General features: G+C 38.0%; 1 long non-coding RNA gene across 2 annotated transcripts; it reads left to right on the top strand.

The window, feature by feature from the left end:
• Positions 1–2,658: 2,658 nt before the first annotated feature.
• Positions 2,659–5,970, top strand: LOC307150460. Of its 2 annotated transcripts, none has more exons than XR_013819727.1 (6): positions 2,659–2,874; positions 3,382–3,436; positions 4,787–4,860; positions 5,190–5,238; positions 5,521–5,670; positions 5,867–5,970. It is a non-coding gene; the product is annotated as an uncharacterized lncRNA (long non-coding RNA). The 2 variants fall into 2 exon arrangements; XR_013819728.1 differs by having other exon boundaries at positions 3,382–3,441; positions 4,794–4,860.
• The last annotated feature ends 8,973 nt before the right edge of the window (positions 5,971–14,943 follow it).

Raw genomic sequence — 14,943 nt, 5'->3', positions numbered from 1 at the left:
CGGGCTGGTCTGAGTATTTCACAATCTGCTCAGTTACTGGGATTTTCACGCACAACCATTTCTAGGGTTTACAAAGAATGGTGTGAAAAGGGAAAAACATCCAGTATGCGGCAGTCCTGTGGGCGAAAATGCCTTGTTGATGCTAGAGGTCAGAGGAGAATGGGCCGACTGATTCAAGCTGATAGAAGAGCAACTTTGACTGAAATAACCACTCGTTACAACCGAGGTATGCAGCAAAGCATTTGTGAAGCCACAACACGCACAACCTTGAGGCGGATGGGCTACAACAGCAGAAGACCCCACCGGGTACCACTCATCTCCACTACAAATAGGAAAAAGAGGCTACAATTTGCACAAGCTCACCAAAATTGGACAGTTGAAGACTGGAAAAATGTTGCCTGGTCTGATGAGTCTCGATTTCTGTTGAGACATTCAGATGGTAGAGTCAGAATTTGGCATAAACAGAATGAGAACATGGATCCATCATGCCTTGTTACCACTGTGCAGGCTGGTGGTGGTGGTGTAATGGTGTGGGGGATGTTTTCTTGGCACACTTTAGGCCAATTGTGCCATTAGTGCCAATTGGGCATCGTTTAAATGCCACGGCATACCTGAGCATTGTTTCTGACCATGTCCATCCCTTTATGACCACCATGTACCCAACCTCTGATGGCTACTTCCAGCAGGATAATGCACCATGTCACAAAGCTTGAATCATTTCAAATTGGTTTCTTGAACATGACAATGAGTTCACTGTACTAAAATGGCCCCCACAGTCACCAGATCTCAACCCAATAGACCATCTTTGGGATGTGGTGGAACGGGAGCTTCGTGCCCTGGATGTGCATCCCACAAATCTCCATCAACTGCAAGATGCTATCCTATAAATATGGGCCAACATTTCTAAAGAATGCTTTCAGCACCTTGTTGAATCAATGCCACGTAGAATTAAGGCAGTTCTGAAGGCGAAAGGGGGTCAAACACAGTATTAGCATGGTGTTCCTAATAATCCTTTAGGTGACTGTATATGAAAAGCTCTTTTCCAAAACGCGATAAACGCCATTTAAAAAAAAAAGAGTTTGTCGTGTCATTTTGCTGTGTACTGAACCTATTCACTGCTCCATCAACGTTTCATGCCAAATCGCTATATTTCCTTGTTTAAAATGTACTGCAAGATGCAGTTTCTTTCCAAACCGCGATAAGCGCCAAACCTATTTTTAGCCTAAACACGATATATCCTCTGGACTAATCAGAATTCTATCTCTCTCTCACGGTGCGTGTCCACTGGCACAGTGCGAGCGGAGCGGAGCGAGCGTTTTCAATTCATTCCTATGGAAGTCGAGCTTCACGCTCACGCAGTGCATTTTGGGATTGACAGCGGACCGGAGAAAGCGTTGAGAGCGACCGAGAGCGTCAAAAAGGTTGGGCAGTTCTTTATGCAAATATCAAGCGAAAAACGCGGTCAGCAGCCAATTGCTGTGAGGTTCGGGATGTGACGTCTGTCTTGAGAGTTTAAATATATGCAAATTGTGCCGGTGTTATTGCTGAATTTAGTGTAAATAGTTTTGTTTACGAATTAGAGGCTTTGCAGTTGTTATATATGTTAAATATTTCATTTTGGATGTGTTATATTGGCTGGTTTTATAAAAGTTTATACAATTGAAAGGATATCTTTGCTTGGTGCATTTGGAAACAAAGCTGGTCTATTTCTAATGTAATCGCGTTAATCTCTAATGATTATACTGTGTGTGTGTTGTAAAAAACTTAGATTAAACACACTCGCAACAGACACACGCGAGAAATTCACGCGATTACATTTAGAAATAGACAAGCTTTGTTTCCAAATGCACCAAGCAAAGATATCCTTTCAATTTTATAAACTTTTATAAACCCAGCCAATGTAATCACAATGAACACATCCAAAATAAAATATTTAACATACATAACAACTGCAAAGCGTCTAATTTGTAAATAAAATGATTTACGCACTAAATCCAGCATAAACTACGGCACAATTTGCAAATTTTTAAACTCTCAAAACAGACGTCACATCCCGAACCTCACAGCAATTGGCTGCCGACCGCGTTTTTCGCTTGATATTTGCATAAAGTCGAGAACTGCCCAACCTGGCGCTCTCGGTCGCTCTCAACGCTTTCTCCGGTCCGCTGGCAATCCCAAAATGCACTGCGCGAGCGTGAAGCTCGACTTCCATAGGAATGAATTGAAAACGCTCGCTCCGCTCTGCTCGCACCGCGCCAGTGGACACGCACCGTAAACGCCTCGCGCCGCAGGACCTCCAGATGCGCGTAAACGCGTCTTTACATTGACTTAAAGGAATAGTTCACTTTAAAATGAAAATTCTGTCATCATATAGGCCTACTCACCCTCATGTTGTTTCAAACCTGTATGAATTTCTTTCTTCTGCTGAACACAAAAAGAATGTCAGTAACCAGACAGTTTCTGGGTCCCATTGACTTCCATAGTATATTTTTTTCCTACTATGGAAGTCAATGGGACCCAGAAACTGCCTCCCACACAGCAAAGGAGTCCGTGGCGGACCCGCCCTCAAGCCGCCAGATCCGCCTGACTGTCAGATTCGTTTTCGCTGTGCTAACAGGATCAGCCCCTCCTCCAGGATCGGCCCCGCCTGCGGTTTTAATCGCCGGACCCAGAACGGATCACATACGGATCCGCACTTCGGACGCGCCTTAACATGTGCCCCGCCTCCTGACGCACTGTCACCTCGCGGACTCGCTACAGACACTGGGCGGACCCGCTGACCAAACGCGCCTAATTTCAACTGTCGCCATCGTCACAGTCATTCTCCGCACTGTGGAAAAGCTACAACCGGCAGGTCGACAAGCACGGAACACGGTAAGAATGGTTAAAATATGCTTTATTTGTACAGTTAGCACTACTTAGCTGTAAAACATTACCGTTCATACCGTTCAACTTACCGATGATTTTATTTCTGAAATGATTGTGGCAAACCAGTTAGCAAATTGTCATTAGTGTAGATTTGAGTAAAAATGTATTTGATAATTAATAACTTTGAGTAAAAAGCTATTTGGATGGTATATTCTTTCTCTCTGGGAGGTTAGGTGATTTAATTAACGTTAGCTGTCCGGATTTTTATCACACCCTGAGCGCGTATTTTCTCCCCTCCAGTATGTCAGGCAAGATATTATCATGTTAGGCCTAACGTTACCTAACTTACCATTTTCACTGAATTTCTGGTATAACATGTCCATTTTTGTTTACATTTTGACAGTTCCACCTCCCCATGTAATGTTGTTTCAAAAAAATAATTAATATTATATGATACTGTGTGTGTGTGTGTGTGTGTGTGTGTGTGTGTGTGTGTTCTGTTGCAGCTTACAGTTTGTTCAAGTGCCACCAGTCTTATTTTGGAGTTTCATCTTTTCCTGACATCAGAGTAAAGTAAGATTTAAAGCTACACTGTGTGATTTTTACCCCCATCTAGCGGTGAAATTGTATATGACTACCCAGTGAATATTAGTTTCTGTTCCTCTCAATTCCGAGGGCGTTTTAACTCCTACGGTGGCCGTATTATTCCAAGATTAACATGGCTTCCAGTTATCGACTTCGTCCATGACAAATAAACAATAATACGTCTAAAATGAATAGAACTACAGGACAGATGTCAGGAGGTAAACGTCACCCTTGGAATCGGCTATCCCAGCATAATCAGGCTAACGTTACAATGTGTACAAAGTAAAATCAATTAAAAATAACTAAAATTTACAGTGTCCTTTTTTTATATAGCTTAAAAAATTGCGCCTTTAAAACTATTCATCACCTGTGATCCGTCGCAGCACAGATTTATGTTACAAGGTAAACAATACTTTTTCACCATTGATGCGAGGATTAAGTTATACTAGAGGTCGTTCTGGCGTTATGCACAACCATGCTATGGTTAGACAAGCAACTATAAAACTTCGAATTTACACAAATGAATTACAACAGGCTGAATTACCTGTCGAGAAGAAAGCAGGCAACCTCGGCGTCCGTTTTAAAATCTTTTCTCCTCATGAGCTCTTTCCATCTGGGAAAAGTTACTCCAATATTGACTATGGTCTTGCTGATTTGTCTGTCGCGTTGACGTTTTAATTCTCTCTTTCAAATGTGAGTAGGCCTACGCACGCACGCACGCACACACACGCACACACACACACACACACACACACACACACCACGCACTATCTTTCAAATCTGCCGGCACTCGCGAGCTCGCGAGTAATCTCCCCCTCGCATTCGTCACGGTGTCACTGAGTGAAAAACGCAAAAGGCGAAGCTTGAATTTACAGGTATGTCCCTCTTTGGCTAATGTAGTTTCAAGATGGAGGGGCAACATGGCGACTGGCATTCGAACCCCTCACCCGTATGTACTTTCAATGGCAGATTATAAACTTAAGAGAATACTTTATTTCTTGAAAGAAGTAAATATACATTAATGAGCACATATGTTTTTGAAAGAACTAAGTGTTTTTTGCTAAGAATCAACTAAAAAAGTTACACAGTGTAGCTTTAATACTGTTCCAACTTGATTTAGCCAGATATTTTGTCAAATACTGACACTGGTCCACACTACAGCATTTAATACTGTACTGGTTTGGTTAGTTTAAGTCCATTTTTGTTTACATCATGACAAATATATTCTCCACCACCTCCCCATGTAATGTTGTTTCAGATAATTATTTCATATCATATTAAGATACTGTGTGTATGTGTGTTTGTGTGTGTGTTTGTGTGTGTTCTGTTGCAGCTTACAGTTCACAGTTCGTTCAAGTGCCACCAGTCTTATTTTGGAGTTTCATCTTTTCCTGACATCAGAGTAAAGTAAGATTTAATACTGTTCCAACTTGATTTAGCCAGATGTTGTCAAATACTGACACTGGTCCACACTACAGCATTTAAATTGTCAAGGCTTAAACATTTGCAAATTATCAACTTGAAGATGCAGCACTGGCCCAATGGGGCAGGTGAAAGTTCCTGCAACTGGCCCAAGTATCTTTCACGCTGGCCCCGGGCCATCAGGCAGTCCTTATTGTCGAGCCCTGCTGTATAATTATTTTTGAAAACACTAAAATTTTTGAAAACACTAAAATTATTTTCCACAACTCACTAGTTGAAATGTGTATTTTGTTTTTCTGTTACGTTTCTTTTAGATAAAATGAATAGAAAAACTGTACCTGTCTCCAGCTCCACCTTAAGACAGTAAGTTCTTCAGCAACTTCACTGTAAGTTGACAGTTCATTGTTGATTCAATTGAGTTCAATAAGGCCACATTTATACTGCAGGTCTTGATGCCCAATTCCGATTTGTTGACCATATCTGAATTTCTTTTATTTTTTGGAACAGCTTTTTTAATTTAAAAGTGACCCATATGCAATTACACCATGCACTTGGTGAAATAACCCAAGGTAGACGTACTGACCTGTTCTTGAAACAGGAAGTTAAATTTATCTGGTGCTGTTTGTTACTTCCTTCTCGTTTAAGGATGTTTGGTGCCACAAAATTGGTACAGTGATGGAGTTACCTATTGGCCAAACTACAAAAATGATGAGAGAGTGAACGGGGCAGTGAAAAATTCTGAGGAACCTGGACCTGACTGGAAAAAATATGATGCCAGAGTTATTAAATCATGTGGTATGCTATTTTCTTTTTAAATAATCTAAATGGCTTTTGTAAGCAAATATCAAAGTATTTTGCCAATATGTTATATGGGAAGAAAATCCTTTTAATTACATTCTCATATTGTTCTGTTGTCTATAGTTCTGTTCTTTTTTACTCTATTAATTTGAAGGTCTACTGAAGTTTAACATGTAGGCTATTTATTTTTTAGATGACTACTTTGTGGCACAACAACTCTTGAAGAAAGCTCTAAATTGCAACACATCAGATCTACAGTCTGAAGAGGAAGAGGAGGAGATTCGGCCAAAAACAAGGCCAAAGCCGATGTTAGTATACGTATATTATCCTTTATATTTTACATTAACTTTTTGGCCTCTATATTTTCTCAAAAACATAATTTAGTGTTAGGATATGATGAACCCGACAACCACCACATGTAAAGCCAGCTGAAATAGAGTTAAATGGACAGTATGTTTTCTGGTTTCTCAGAGAAACCATTCTCAACCAATTACATTGATTTACAACTTAAGTTCTTAGGCCAGTGAAAATGTTTATGTAATTACATTTAAGCAGTTGGCAGACGTTTTTATCCAAAGCAACTTACATTGCATTTTAAGGTACACATTTACATTCCTATCAGTTCTTGCTTCCCCTGGGAATTGAACCCATGACCTTAGCATTGCAAGCGCCAACACTCTACTGTTTGAGCTGCAGGAAGGCTTTACATTTATTATTATTATTAATAAGAGTGCTTGTTCCACCCTAATTTATAGTAATTTTTTGGGAGACTCTGATGAGAGCGAGGAGGAAGATGCTCATAAAAAGAGAGGCAAACTTTTAACACAACCATCAGCTCCTGTTATTGCACCACCACCTTTTATCCTAAGCAGCGGCACAGCTGCTCCACCTCCACCCATTTCACCGCCTCACTGTTCACAGAGACCAGCAGAAGAGCAAACCCCTTCTGCAAGCAGGGTCTACAGACCTACCTGGCGGGGGGAGATGTGGATCAGACAGTATTGCCTGCTCTGGTGAGCAATACCTCATTAGATACAAGAGTCAAGTCAAGTCAAGTCAAGTCATCTTCATTTATATAGCGCTTTTAACAATGCAGATTGTCTCAAAGCAGCTTTACAGAGATAAATGTATAATTTAACGTAAGATTGTTTTGGCTTTATAGCGGTTCTTTAATAAAATTATTTTCCAGCTAAAGTTGGTTTTGATTGATTCGCTTCCGTCGCAACGATCATTTGTTATTAAATTAGGGCAGCCAAGACGACACCATTCTCTCTACACAGACTTTAAACGCGATCCTGTAAGAAACGCTGATGGCGTTCAGATGCGCATTAAGAACGGGTTCAATAGTTATGTGCGTTTGAATATATGTGTGCAGGTTTGGAATTCCCTACAAACCAAGCCTAAACAAATTACTGGTGTTTCCTTATAGTTTTGATTCAGAATTTTATTTTATTTTATCAATTCGGGGTAGATACGCAAATTGAGTTTTCCCGACGACGCTTTATCTGTAGAGTGGGAAAGGGATCCTCCATAGGGAGAGACTAGTTGGCACTTCAGCACTGCGTTGACATCGGGTCCAGGCGAAGGTCCTTCGTCAGATCTGGAAACGGCCTGGATCCGGCAGGCTGCGGGAAAACCTTGGGATAAACAAAGACACTAAAATTAGCGTAGATGCCATTCTTCTCATGATGTAACAAGTACATCAGGATTTATGGGAAGTGTTCCCGGTTCCAGCTGACCTAATCTATGCAGCCTAATATTGAATTATAGAAGTCTATAATGTATTATGTGAATGCTAGGTCAAAGAGATGTGTCTTTAATCTAGATTTGAACTGACAGAGTGTGTCTGCTTCCCGGACAATGTTAGGAAGACTGTTCCAAAGTTTTGGTGCTAAATAGGAAGAGGATCTACCGCCAGCAATCGATTTTGATATTCTAGGTATTATCAACTGGCCGGAATTTTGAGATCGCAATAGACGTGAAGGAGTATAATGCGTTAAGAGCTCGCTCAAGTACTGCGGAGCTAAACCATTTAGTGCTTTGTAAGTAATCAGCAATATTTTAAAATTGATGCGATGTTTAATAGGGAGCCAGTGCAGTTTTGACAGAACTGGGCTAATATGGTCATACTTCCTGGTTCTGGTAAGAACTCGAGCTGCTGCGTTTTGAACAAGCTGTAGTTTGTTTATTAAGCGTGCAGGGCAACCACCCAGTAGAGCATTACAATAATCTAGCCTTGATGTCATGAAAGCATGAACTAATTGTTCCGCATTTGTCAATGAGAGCATATGACGTAATTTAGATATATTTTTAAGATGGAAAAATGCAGTTTTACAGATACTAGACACGTGACTTTCAAATGAAAGATTGGTATCAAAGAGCACACCCAGGTTCCTAACCGACGACGAAGACTTAACAGAGCAGCCATCAAGTGTTAGACAGTATTCTAAGTTATTACGTGAGGAAGTTTTTTGTCCAATAATTAGAATCTCTGTTTTTTCAGAATTTAGAAGTAGGAAATTACGAGTCATCCAATTTTTTATATCAGCTATGCATTCTGTTAATTTAGTGAATTGGTAAGTTTCGTTAGGTTTTGAAGAAATATAGAGCTGAGTATCGTCGGCATAACAGTGGAAGCTAATTCCATGTTTCCTAATGATATCTCCTAATGGTAGCATGTACAGAGTGAACAGCAGCGGTCCTAGTACTGAGCCTTGTGGTACACCATACTGAACTTGTGATCGATAAGACATCTCTTCATTTACAAGACTCAAATAGAGTTTATTTTGTCAGCTTTTTTATTTTTATGCATGCTTAGTCCTGTGTCAAATTTACTATTTAACTTTTGTCATATTTAGTCAACCTTATCCTGTTTTTGTTTAGTTCTTTTTTTTAGTCAACTAAACTTATGGGCATTCAAGTTTTATTCAAGGAAAACGTAATTTTTTTTGTCACGCTGTATAATGGTTAAAATTATAATCACTTAATCATTTTAGTTGAGCTTCTGTTTGTGTTTGTGCCAAATTCTTTAGGGAGTCTATTAAAGTCTGTAGTTTTCTTATGTCTCATTAGAACTACAGAAACGCGACCCGATCTGGCAATCTTACATAGCGTGGTTATAGCAGATAAAGGACCGCAAAGCGGAGGCAGAAGTGCCTTTCACCCTGTTACGACTTGACATTATTTTAAGTTAAAAAAATAATTATGTCTATCCTCTAAAAAACAACAACCTGGTAGCTTCAATGTGATATCATGACATGTAATGAAAATCTGCTTATGTATTACAGGTGCTGTGAGAAAGAGCCATGTCTCCCGTGCCGCCACCGATGACGACATTACAAAACATGTAATCCGGCGGTGGTTCAGCCTGGCATCAGATAGGGGAAGCTCAAGGAGCCGGAGCCCCTGTCAGCAAACCTTGACCCAACAGTAGTGAAAAAAAATACTTTATCATTTTAGTGTAATGTTTTTCACTAAATAAAATGATGTTCTTGGTACAATTCATGGTTGATTTCATTTTTTTCTGTAATGTCTATTCAATGTATACATGAATAAAACTATTAAAAAAATTAGTAAATACATTTATAGTCTGTAATAACCTATTTTGTTATTGTTAGTTGGCTAAAAATTATTAATGTTTAATGATTTCATGTTTTATTCAAAGGCACATACACTAATAACTATTCAAGCTTTTATAGAGCAGTCCAGTCTATCTAATGTTCATCCACCATTAGATTTTAAATATATCTGTAGCTATAGTTTTGGCCAGATAATCAAGTGTGGGGAAAAAAGTGGCATTGTAGACGGAATTTTATGAACGGGTCCAAAACGGACCCGGGCCGGGCATATGACCATGCGACTCATTCGCGGATCCAAAGCGAAGCCGGGGCGGATGTACCCATTTATGTACGGATACGCAAAGGGACCGCAGCGGTGTCGGACCGGATCCGCAAGCCGCCACCGCGGCGTATCCGGCGCGGTGTGCAAGTGGACGCAGTTTCGGATCCGCTTTCTAGATCCGTTCCGGAGTTCACTGTACCTCCGCGGCGGATGCGTTTCGTAGTCAGTTTGCTGTCTGGGCAGCTGGTTACTGACATTCTTCTAAATATCTTCCTTTCTGTTCAGCAAAAGAAATAAATTCATACAGGTTTGAAACAACATGAGGGTGAGTATGTGATGACAGAATTTTCATTTTAAAGTGAACTATTCCTTTAACATGAAAATCACTTGCGCCACGCTCTGTTCGCGTTTGGTGTTAACACCCCTCACTCATATACACAAGGTCATGTCGTGATTTGTTCTATGTAAAGTGGTCAATGGTTCTACTTTTTATGGGTTCGACACTTTACTGAATGCCAATCTATTTATTATGCCTTTTTTTTTTTTTTTTTTTTAAGACAAACTATCAATTTTTGGAAAAAGTTGATGGATTTATAGCGTTTTGGAAAAGAAATGGATGGATTTATAGCGTTTTGAAAAAAAAGAATAACTTTGAATTTATCATCAACAATTTTGTTGTTTGATTTAATAATCATTGTTCATCATGTTCAGACTGAGCCACAAAAAAACAAAAAATAAAATAAAAAAAAAACATTTTAACAGAATAAATTGCATATTCACACAATGTGTGGGTCTAGGTAAAAATGTTATTTTTCTGAAAACTATTTAAATGGATTTATAGCGTTTCGGAAAAGAGCTCTTCATACACACACACACACACACACACACACACACACACACACACACACACACACTGCTTTTGTATAGTAAAAAAGATATATGGTCTTTTATTATGCTAGGATATTTGTAACATTGGATTCAGATATACCTTGATGCATATAAAAGATAAGACAATATAAAAAATAAGACAACACTTTTCAGAAAAATGCCAATTTGAAAGAAATAAATCACAAATTTCCTTTAGATTATAGTGCAGGGGTGCAAAACTCAATTCCTGGAGGGCCACAGCCCAGCAGCATTTAGTTCCATCCCTGCTCCAAAACACACCTGTAGCTTTCACCAGCTATTATAAACCTCCTTGGCCTGATGTGCTCATGCAGTACCAGCAGAACTCAATAGGGAGCGCACAACATCAGCAAAGATGCTCAGACTCACTGGAGGCCGTACTGTAAGTCAGGTTCACAGATTCTGGTAGCCTACACGCTTCACCCATGATCAAATAATTAATGAAACGTAATAAGATGAAGTGAATCTTTTTATTAAGCTAAATAGAAGTCAAGCAGATGCTGATTTCTAATGCTTTTTTTTTTCTTAGTGAAGAAGTCACAGGGTGCACTTCATGTTTACTTCGCCAAAAATATTTCAGAGAGTAAAAATGGCCTCCGCTGTTATGAATTGCTCCTAATCCACTGGAGAGGGTCCCAAATATTAGGATATTTGTCTGCATCATCCGAGTGGGTGTGTGGGTGCGTTTGAGTATGGTTCAGTAATTTGATAGCACATCTGTCGATCCACAATCTCTTCAAACCGCTGCCTTTAACTCATGCAGCGCACTTTCATGTGTGTTTAATTCGCCAATTAGTCTCAATGACTTCACATGTTTTTAAAAGCATCTTTGTGAAGGTCTCAGCTTTTAAAGGGCTAAAGTGAGATAAACCCTGGGATATTAAATTCCGCATACTGGCTGGTTGTGGAATGGATCTGCAGGCTTTCCAGCACTTTTGTGCCAGCAGGCATTTAAAGTTTACAGCAGGGCTTCATATGGGACTTGATGACCTTCACAAACTGCATCAGAGGAGGCATGACTACAGCTGCAGAGACATTTCAAATTCAGCCATGTCCTGTGTCGGAGACATTTACTCTTACAAGGAGTAAGGGCCCCAACATTTCTGTGGTACATGGACCTTTGAAATGTTAAAAACTAGTGCAAGATGTTGTATTTTTTTGAGTTGAGAGTGTTGAAAGTGTGTTGAGGGGTTGTTAAAATGCATTGCCTGCACTTAGGAATACTATAGCAGATGATTTCACATACAAAACCAGGTGGATCATTCCTACTACGCACTGCATTTTCATGTAATTATAGAAATGAATTAATTATCTTTTATTATAAGTATTATTTTTTATTTCACCCTGAAAATAATTTATTGGAAAGATATAATTAATAAAATGCCTGAGCTGGTCTTAATACAAATATTTCCAAATAAATACAAAACAAAAAGGTTAAAAAGGCACTGCATAACATTAATGACCCATATTTGTAACTACAAACTTAAAAATAACAGCAAGACTAAATGAGGAGTAACACATCACCTGAAGCAAAACTCCTGTGGTGTGTGTAAGAAAGTGTTTGTATATTTGTGTTTTCTCTCTCTCAGCTTACAAAGTGCTCAAGTAAAGCTTTTGCTGCCGTCCGGCAAAAGTACAGCTCCGTTTGAAGCTTTATTGGAAAGGTATGCTTGTTCCCTTAAGTATAGTTTTACACACATGGTGGTTGCTGGCGTGTGCGGCAGATCTTTCAGGAAAGAAAAAACAGATGTGGCCTCTTGTCTCTGTTAGCCACATCTCTCTTCAGGCCAATATACATTTCCAACTGACTGCTTTTAAGAAAGTGACCCATTACGCTGACAGATATATTTTTCAAACATTGTCCGGGCTTGTAAAAAGATTTCCAGGAGGTAGTGTAATTTGTTTGTGAACAGTTTATTAGCAGCAGCAGTAACATTTCCTCTCTCAGAGCATCTATTAGGGCTTTCAGAGTTTGAATATGATCACTGATGGATCTAATGCAGCAGTGAAGGAGGCAGATAAGAGAATGTCAGAATAAAACAAAGCCAAGTGAGCAGATCCAGTCATAGGGTCAAACTCCAGTGAGTCACGCTGCCCTCTGCTGGCAAACACTTAATCTTAGGCCAAGACCCGCAGCGCAAAACCAGTAAAACTAGTGTGAATCACATTTCTTGTGAAAGTGTAAACAATGTGAACTAGGCTGGATATTTATTTCCACTGTAACATGTCTTTGTTAATAAAAAAAAAATTAAAAAATAAGATACTTCTCTTCTTATTCAGAAAGCCAGTCGGTCACATAGACACATGCTGTTTTATCAGGGAATTTGAATAATATTTTATAATAGCCAAGCATGACTTTTTTTCTGCTAGTAGGCTATTTAGAATTTTTTGGCATCTGTGTGTGCTGTGTCTCCTCCTATAACATCTTTATCCTGGGTATAATGATTTCTCAGTCCCCTCCACAAGTCATTAAGCACTCCATGCTCCATACATACTGTATATGCAGAACACACCCTAAATCTTTAATACATGAGCACCATTAATCTCTGTACCATCTTTAAAAGCAGAATTAAACTTTCATTTGTATTTTTCTTTCCTGTGTGTCTGTTGAGCCCCAGCCTACCCTACTCTACTTTTTAAATATTAATCAGTGCTGAATCACACATTGTAGAGCATCTCTCTCTCTCTCTCTCTCTCTCTCTCTCTCTCTCTCTCTCTCTCTCTCTCTCTCTCTCTCTCTCTCTCTCTCTCTCTCTCTCTCTCCCTCTCTCTCTCTCTTCTCTCATTTGATGATTTAACATGTAACAAACTAATGATCTTATAGGATCATCATCTTTTTTTGATCCTGGACATAAAATCTTTTTAGGTTTTGGTTTAGTTTTAGGCTTGAGCAGTTATCAACCTACAATTTCCCTCAGATTTGTGCTATAGTTATTAGGTTTAGGGATAGGTTAAGGACTATATTTATTTGACTGGAATGTTGTTCCAAGAATATGTTCTACATTTGTGAACTACAGCTCATTTCAGGGTACTTTTCAAATATATGTTCCATTTCTAGACAAAAGCAAGAAATCAAGAAACTTTAAAGAAGTCAAAGATTAAAATATGAGAATTAAATTAATAAATTCTAACATGCCATTATGGATATTAAATAATTTAGGTAATAATAAAGTAATTTTCCTGAGTGGAAATTACACTGTAAATTTCAATTTTACACAGAAAATGAATGTAAATAATGCCAAACTGTTAACTGTAAATTACTTTCAAAGGCAATATACATTTTACAAAAAAAAAAAAAAAAAAAAAAAAAAAATGTTTTTTTAGAATTCATAATTATTAACTCAGTATATCTGTCCCAGTATATAAAGTACTGGTCAAAAGTTTGGAAACATTAAGATTTTAAAATAATTTTGAAATAAATCCCTTAAGCTCACAAAAATACAGTACAAGCAGTAATATTGTGAAATGTTATTACACTTTAAAATAGCAGTTTTCTGTTTAATATAATTTAAAATGTAATTTATTTCTGTGATGTCAAAGCTGAATTTGCAGCATTATTACTCCAGTCTTCAATGTCACATCATCCTTCAGAAACAGTACAATTTTCTGATTTTCTGTTCAATTATTATCAATTATTATTGGTGCTAATGATTAATAATGGTTCTTTTTTTTATGAATGTTGAAAAACACTTTTGCATGCTTAATATTTTTGTGGAAACTGTGATACATTTTTATCCAGATTCTTTGATGAATAGAAAGTTCAAAATAACAGCATTAATTTGAAATATAAATCTTTTGTAACAATATAAATGTATTTACTGTCTCTTTTGATCAATCCTTGCTGAATAAAAGTATTATTTTACTTACAACAAACCTTTGAATGGCAGTGTATCATGGTTTTAAAAAAATATTAAGCAGCACAACTGTTTTCAACATTGATAATAATAATGAATGCATGTTAGAATGATTTCTGAAGCTGATGAGTGGAGTTGATGCTGAAAATTAAGCTTTACCATCATAGAAATATTACTTTTAAAACATTAAAATAGTTATTTTAAATTGCAATACTATTTCACAATGTTACTGTTTTACTGTATGTTTAATCAAATAAATACCGCTTTGGTGAGCAGAAGAGACTTCTTTCAGAAACATTAAAAAATTGTAATGTTTCCAGACACTTGACTGGTACTGTATTTTTCAGTACATTTTACAATTAATTTGCAAACTATGCAGTTTTTTTTATTTATTTTTTTAAAAACCGCACCGTAATGCGTGTAATATTGTCCCTGAATTTGTACGGTAAAGATCTGGTAGGCACAGCTGGCATTTAGTTTTTACCGCAAATTTACAAAAAAAAAAAAGAAAAAAAGAAAAAAAGATAGTGCTCACCTTACAAACAACAACATTTAAACATGTCAAACAACCCACACAATCTTGCACTTATCATTCTTTATCTAATGCGAACTGTAATGAAGTTTAATTTCATATAATGGCCTTCTTAACGGGCAATATCTCCAAAGTTTC

Source organism: Squalius cephalus (assembly GCF_949319135.1).
Source record: "Squalius cephalus genome assembly, chromosome: 22".
In the NCBI taxonomy this organism is placed as follows: Eukaryota; Metazoa; Chordata; class Actinopteri; order Cypriniformes; family Leuciscidae; genus Squalius; species Squalius cephalus.
The sequence above is the reverse complement of the archived record's forward strand: the minus strand, read 5'-3'. Positions and strand labels throughout refer to the sequence as shown.